The following is a 7445-nucleotide window of genomic DNA, read 5'->3' as shown; positions in this document are numbered from 1 at the left end:
TCAGTGTTGGTTTGTTGGAGAAATTCTTGATTTCCCCTTTGATTTGAAATGATAGTCTTGCTGGATAGGGTATTTGGAGGAGGCAGATTATTTGTTCTTTCTTTCAGTGCTTTGAATGGGTCTCGCCACCCCCTTCTGGCCTGGAGTGTTTCTGTAGAGAAAACTGCTGATAACCTTATTGGGGTTCCCTCATCATGAATGCCTTGCTGTTCTCTTGCTGCCTTTGGCCTCCTCCCTTTCTGTTTACCTTTGGCCATATTGATCAGAATAGGTCTTGCTGCGTGCCTGTTTGGGTTCAACTTGTTTGGGGCTCTCTGTCCTTCCCGTATCTTGCTATCACTCTCCTGTAGTTGTTGCTTTAAAACCTCGATTGCAGGACTCCCTGTTGTGGTGCCCTGGAATCTGGCAATGGCCCCTGCCACAAGGACCAGACCCTCCCTTTGGCTGATGACATGAGGAGATTTCACACCAAATGGCCCGGCCCTGAGCACACTAACTCTAGGAAGTCCCAGCCACTCTGTTTCTAAGCCCCACTGACCCCCTGAGCAAGACCAGCTGCCTCCACCAGGGCTCGGTATGGGCATCTTCTGCAAAGGCTCAACCAAGACCTTGAGAGAACACCAGATGTCTAAAGGAATGAGAAAGGAAGAGGGTCCCAGTTAGGGGTGTGCTGGTGCAGCCCAGGGCCTTGCCAGAGCTGAGGTCTTCAGGGGCTTGAGCTGGCCAGGCTCCACTGCCAGACCAGCTCTCTTGGGCCCTGTTGGTACATATGTCCCTTCTCGGCCTTGGACAGTGCCTTCTTCTGGACCTCCAGGGGTTCTGCAGGCACAGAGGCCCATCTGCTGATAGATTGAAACCTGTGATTGTCCTGAGGGTCAGTCAGGAGCTTCCTCCATCAGGACGCCCGTGCCTGCCTGCATGGCTTACACAGGCTCATCAGCCATGGGATGCCAGGCTTTGGAACTTCCCAGAAGTACAACTGAGTGACCATGCATGGCAGAAACTCCTCTGACCTAGCTCTGTTGCTTGCAGCCTAAGTCCCCTGTCCTCCCTAGGGTGATTCCAGGGGGTCGCATCCCTTTTTCAGGGTGTCTCGTGGGGATGGCCCTCTGGGGCTTAGGCGGCTGACATGCCCCCTACCCCAGCATCTTCACCAATATCACCTGCTTCTCCCATGGGACCAATGAGATCCAGAAGCACATGCCTCTCCCTGATCCCACGGTCCCTCCTCCTCACACCCAGGTGCCATCGCAGTCTCTGCAGGCTGCTGGCTCTCCTGGGCCTGGCACAGGCTTTGTGCCCCCAGAGACTGGCCCCTGCTGCTGTTCATGCTCGAGGTCCTGCAGCAGGCCTGGTGCAGACCCCCCAAGCTCCTGTGCTCCTTTCTCTGCCTCAGACTCCAGTCTCCATTTGGCAAACAGCCATCCCTCCCCCACCAGCTCCATGAGCTTTTGAGGGCCCCATTTTGGCCTTCCTGTGCAACAGTGGCCACCCCACAAACCAAGCCTGCAATCTCCAATAACCAAAGGAAAGTCTCCTCCTGCTGCTGCCTTGGGGCCCTACGGCCCCTCCTGTCGTCCGTCCTTCCTTCTTCTGTTGGGGTCCTCCATCTGACTCCCTGGACAAGGGGAGAGGACATGAGAGGGAGAGTGTCCCAGGAGGAAGGTAGGGGTGGGGATGCTGGTGGAGCCCAGCTGGGGACAGAGAGGGTGTCTTCCCTTGAGACTCCTTCCTGCCCTGGGAGTGCCCAGGCCTTCGGAGGGAATCGGTCAGCTCTAGCTGCCCTCACCAATCCCATGGACAATGGGGCTTAAATAACAAGAATGTATCAAGTCACCGTTTTGGTGCCCAGCCTTCTGAGATCCCGGTATAAACAAGCTGGGTTGGCTCTAAGGCTTCTCTCCTTGGATTCCAGATGCCCATCTCCTGCTTGCACCCTCACATCAGCTCCCTCTGTGGGACTCAGGGTCTAAATTTGCCCTTAGTATAGGGGCACCCATCCTATTGTATTCGGGGCCACCTTAGTGACCTGATTTCAGCTCTTTCTGTACAAACTCTGCTGCAGGGCTTGCTGTGGTGGTGCCCTGGAACTGAACCCGAGAAGGAACCATAAGTGTTCAGGTTCGATCCCTGGCCTCGCTCAGGAAGGGAAGGATCCAATGTGGCCATGAGCTGTGGTGTAGGTCTCAGACCCGGCTTGGATGTGGCATTGCTGTGGCTGTGGTGTAGGCCAGCTGCCAAAGCTCTGATCGATCGATAGATTGTTCAGATGCCAAGCCTAGGAACTTGATTGAAAGGACAGTGAGGTACCATGGTGTGCTATTTCCTGCTGTGACGCAAAGTGAGTCGGTCATACATACACACACACCCCTTCTCCCTCAGATTCTATGCCCATATCGACTATCACTAACTGTTGGCTAGAGTTCCCTGGGCTCTACCATAGGTTCCTGTTGGCCAGTCATTCCATGTACTCCGTGTGCAGAAGCCAGTCCCAAACCCCCAGTCCCTCCTGCCCCGGACTTGGCTCCTTTGGTACCCATCCGGTTTTCCAAGGCTGGGAGTCTGTTTCTGTTCCGTGCACACGTTCATTTGTGTCCTCTCTTTCGGTTCCACGTAGAAGTGGTATCATACGATGTTTGTCTTTCCCTGTCTACCTTCACTTAGGATGATAATTTCCAGGTCCGTCCTTGCTGCTGCAGTGTTCATGATTCCATTCTCTTGTATGATTGTGTGATGTTCCCCCGTACATATGAACCTCATCCTCTTTATCCATGCCTCGGCCGATGGACATTTAGCTTGTTCCCTTGCCTTGGCTATTGGAAATGGTGCTTCAGTGGACATTGGGGTGCATGTATGTTTTGAAGGGCCTTTCTTTCCTTTTGATGAAGTCCAACTTTCTGTTCTTTCCTTCCCTTTTGGGGTACTGTTATTCTTGTCATATGGCAGACCCCTTTGCCAAGCCCGAGGACTCAGAGGTTTGCTCCAATTGTTTTTTCTTAGGTGTGGCAAACGTTGCATCGTTTGTATTTATACACATTTTACATTTGCACTGAATGTTCCATGATGAGTTCATTTTCGTATGGGATAAAACCCCTATCCCTATTCCATTCAACTGCCCTTGAGCTTTCGTATTAGAACATCCCAGGTTGGTGTATTGCTATGGATCTATTTCTGCATTCTCTCTCTGTACACTGAACTCTGTCTGCCTCTATCCCTCCAGCAATGCCAAGCTGCCCTCCATAGAGCATTCTCATAAGCCGAATAACCTCCCACTTTAATGTGCTTTCTCGAAATTATGTTTGATGTTCTGGCTCCTTTATCTTTTCTTTATACATTTTAGAATAGGTTTGTCCATGTTGACAAAAAAAAAAAAAAAACTTCTGTTGGATTTTGACCATTTTCTCTGTTGTGTCTTCCCATGCATGGGTATAATACATGTCCGCATTGTTGTAGGTCTTGTTTCGTTTTATCCTACAGATCCTCTATCCCAAATATGTATCCCTGGATTTTCCATTGTGATGGATAATGATTGTGGTAATGTAAGAGACCGAATATATATCCTTCTTAGTGGGGTACTTTACACCAGAATACAGCAAAGCATTTTAAATCAAGTATGATGGAAACAATTAAGTGTTAACAATTGAAATTTGAATGAGCACTGTAAACCACATGTAGTGGAAAAAAAATAAAAGTCATTCTGTAAATAACAACATAGTTTATCTTTTAAAATTAAAAAGAAAATTAAAATATAATCTGATATATTTGAGTATATTTAAAGTTGTCTTCATCCTTATATCCTGGCTCCTTTATTTCTGGCCTAATTTTTATAACCAGCAATTCTACAGTTATTGAAATTCAACGTACTGAAAGATCAGGTTGGTCATAGGCAGGCAATAATAATAGTACATGTCCAGCTAAATTTGAATTTTTCATTTCACATAAATAGTGCATTAATTTAGCCTTAACTATACCCTATGCAACATTTCAGACATATCTTTACTGCAAGTACTTTCCGTATTTATCTGAAATTTACCTTTCCCTCAGAATGGGCATTTATCTGGAACACTAGCCATAAAGGGTAACACATTAGACTATTAGTTGAGGGCAATTCTTGAGAGGATGAGAACTTGGAGTAGAGACTGACATGTACCTTTTGGTCCAACACTAAATAAATTGTCAAAGGGATCCAAAATCTGCAGGCTCTTTGGATGAAATGGAAATGGAAGAGCCAGGATATACTACCGAGTGTTTGTGCTTAGTGGGGTTAAGGACAGAAGTAAGGGGCAAGGAGACAAATCTTCTCTTTCCATATGTTAAAGAAGTAAATATCCTAGAGATCTGTGGTGGGGGGGAGTCCCTTATTTTTATTTATTTTTCTCTTTAGGGCCAGACCTTCAGCATATGGAAGTTCCAGAGTAGGAGTCAAATCAGACCTTCAGCTGCAGGCCTACACACAGCCACAGCAATGTGGGATGTAAGCTGTGTCTGTGACCTACAGCATAGCTCAAGCAACACCAGATCCTTATTCTACTGAGGGAGGCCAGGGATCCTACCCACATCCTCGTGGATACTTGTCAGGTTCATTTCTGCTGAGCCACAATGGAACTCCTCGTATTTCTAGGATTTAAAAAATCAACTCCCTTGGCACAGTGCCAGTATTTTACCCACCAATGTCCCCTCTCCTTTTGGACAAAGCCAATCCCATCTAAGTCCTGGCCTGCAAGCCCTGCTTATAAGCTGGTGAATTTCCTGTCTGCATCCCATAGCCTTCCACTTTAGAATCTAAGCTCATCATTACCTATGGTCCTGACTGCATGGGAATCATGGTAGCCTCCCTTAGAAAACAAAACAGAGACACAAATAAGAAAAAGTTCTCTGAGCCTTATTATCGTGTTGGGAATTAATGTCAGCTTATCACTATCCAAATGATATGAATGAGTATTCATGTTTTGTGTGGTGAGAAGAGAGGACTCTTAGGAAACTCATCAAGGGAGATGAGGGGTGAAATCTAATAGGACTGCAACCAAATCTCTTGGGAGGCCAAATTCATTCTCTGCTGTAACCCCACTACATCTCCTACTGATGTTAGGGCGTTGGGGAAGGAAAGAGAGAGGTTTAAAGGACTGTTCCACAATGAGAAAAAGACTTGTGTGGATGCTTCAGAAGCTTCTTGCCCCTTGCAAAAGAAGATGGACTCAGAAGAGGGTGAAAAGCTGAGGTGAGAGGATTTCCAGCAATATAATGGTGAGATTTGTATCAAGAAACTCTTGATGGGGGGTTGAAAAAATAACTTGGAACTACTTCTCTGTATTTGAGCTTTTATAATGAGAAATTTAGATGTTTTTCAACCAATACCTTCATATGAGAGGATTGGTGAGGCAAGCATTCTACACAGGCTCTCAAGAAGGGCAGGCTCCTTGTTGTTTCCTCCCCTTGTTCAGCCATTCAATCAATCACTTACAAGATCCTCACTCATAGCTCTGATATAGTATTTGATGAGTCTTCCCAGGGACAATGATAGCATAAAATGCATGGTGGAAAAGTGACATCCCCAATTCTACAATCAATTTTTTTACTACATCAAAATTCTACATCCTAGAGGCAGAGATAATCAAATTAGCTGACATATAATTAGGGAAAACCAGTCATGGAAGTGAGTATTTCAATGTCCTTTGGACCCTGATCTCTGATTATTCCTGCCAGGAGCTTCAGGGCAGGCAGTGGCAACTGAGGAGAAACATCTCTGGAAATGGATCACTAGCATCAGGAGACAGTGAATCTTCCACTTCTGCATGGACATTAAGGACACAGAGAAATACCAGGTTTGTGTCTTGTGGACGTTTCAAGTCTGTGCCCTTGGGGGCTTTTCATGTTGTTAGATGTAAGGGTCTTGAGAGGTATCCTGTGGAGTAAGAAATGCTCTGATGTTGCAACTGACCATAAAAGGGATCTGAGGGTTCAGGTTTCTTTAGCACACATTACAATGTCAGGTCAGTACAGTGAATCTGCTCCTACTTATTTGTATGTTGATTGCCAGCTGAAATTCTGTGATGTAGTCAAAAAAGTAGGGAGGGAGAGTAAAATTGTTCCCAAAGTACCTGCTGTTTTGTAATTGCCCAAGAGGGTCAAGTTTAGTTCACCAGCATAGCCAGAATAACCAAAACCTTACAAAAGAAACACCTGTGAATCCACCTTTATTAAAAAACCTCCAGGCATTAACTAACTACCCTGAGGAAAAAAAAAAAACATTCAAGGAGAACAAATGCATTTGGAAAAACTCTAGGCATGGAACCAGGAGAAATTTTGTTCAGAGTGTTTTCCATGTCTAAAATTCATTGCTAGACATTCTTTTTAATGGACCCCTCAGGCTTGATAGGGAAAAGAACCTTCTATTTCTAGGGAAAACAACAACAACAACAACAACATCAGTAAGGAAACCTAAGGAACTGCAGCCCAAAGGGCTTGAATGTACTTGGCCCAATTTGAGGATATCGTGCTTAGGCTGGAGCTCTCCAAACTCTTCCATGGGGATCATATCTAAATGCATGAGTTTCATGTTTGCAATTTTATCATGGGGGCTCATCTCTCAAGAGACAGTTTTATTTTTTTGTTTGTTTTTGTTTTTTGTTTTAATGATACAAATGAATTGATTTACAAACCAGATAAAGACTCACTGGTATAGAAAACAAACTTATGGAAACCAAAGGGGATAGTGGGGGAGAGATAAATCTGGAGTTTGGGAGTAACATATACACACATGTATAAAATAGGTAAACAACAAATACCTATTGTGTAGCACAGGGAGCTATATACTCAACATCTTATAATGGAAAAGAATCTGTTTTCTTTTTTTTCTGTGTTGCAATCTTTTCTCCATTTTTTTATTACTCAAATGAATTTATCACATCTGTAGTTGTATAATGATCATAACACTCTGATTTCACTGGATTTCCATCCCACAGCCCAGGCACATCCCCCCACCCCCCAAAATGTCTCCTCTGGAGACTGTAAGTTTTTTAATATCTGTGAGTCAGCATCTGTTCTGCAAAGAAGTTCAGTCTGTCCATTTTTCAGATTCCACATGTCAGTGAAAGCATTGGATGTTGGTGTCTCATTGTATGGCTGACTTCACTTCGCATGATAGTTTCTAGGTCCATCCATGTTGCTAAAAATGCTGGTATTTCATTCCTTTTAATGGCTGAGTAATATTCCATTGTGTATATGTACCACTTCTTCTTGATCCACTCCTCTGCTGATGGACATTTAGGTTGTTTCCATGTCTTGGCTATTGTAAATAGTGCTGCAATGAACATTGGAGTACATGTGTCTTTGCGAGTCATGGTTTTCTCTGGATAGATGCCCTGGAGTGGGATTGCTGGATCAAATGGGAGTTGTATTTTTCATTTTCTGAGGAATCTCCATACTGCTTTCCACAGTGGTTGCAC

General features: G+C 45.0%; 1 non-coding gene across 1 annotated transcript; it reads right to left on the bottom strand.

Moving 5' to 3' along the window:
- Positions 1–517: 517 nt before the first annotated feature.
- On the bottom strand, positions 518–592 carry MIR9847-2 (microRNA mir-9847-2). Its single transcript, NR_128541.1, has one exon. It is a non-coding gene; the product is annotated as a microRNA 9847-2 (primary transcript).
- Between the last annotated feature and the right edge of the window lie 6853 nt (positions 593–7445).

This window comes from Sus scrofa, chromosome 14 (genome assembly GCF_054392235.1).
Source record: "Sus scrofa isolate SSC_HxYL_T2T_F1_AM1 chromosome 14, Sscrofa_HxYL_maternal_Yorkshire_Landrace_v2.0, whole genome shotgun sequence".
NCBI classification, from domain to species: domain Eukaryota; kingdom Metazoa; phylum Chordata; class Mammalia; order Artiodactyla; family Suidae; genus Sus; species Sus scrofa.
Note: the sequence above shows the minus strand (reverse complement) of the source record. Positions and strands in the feature narration are given on the sequence as shown.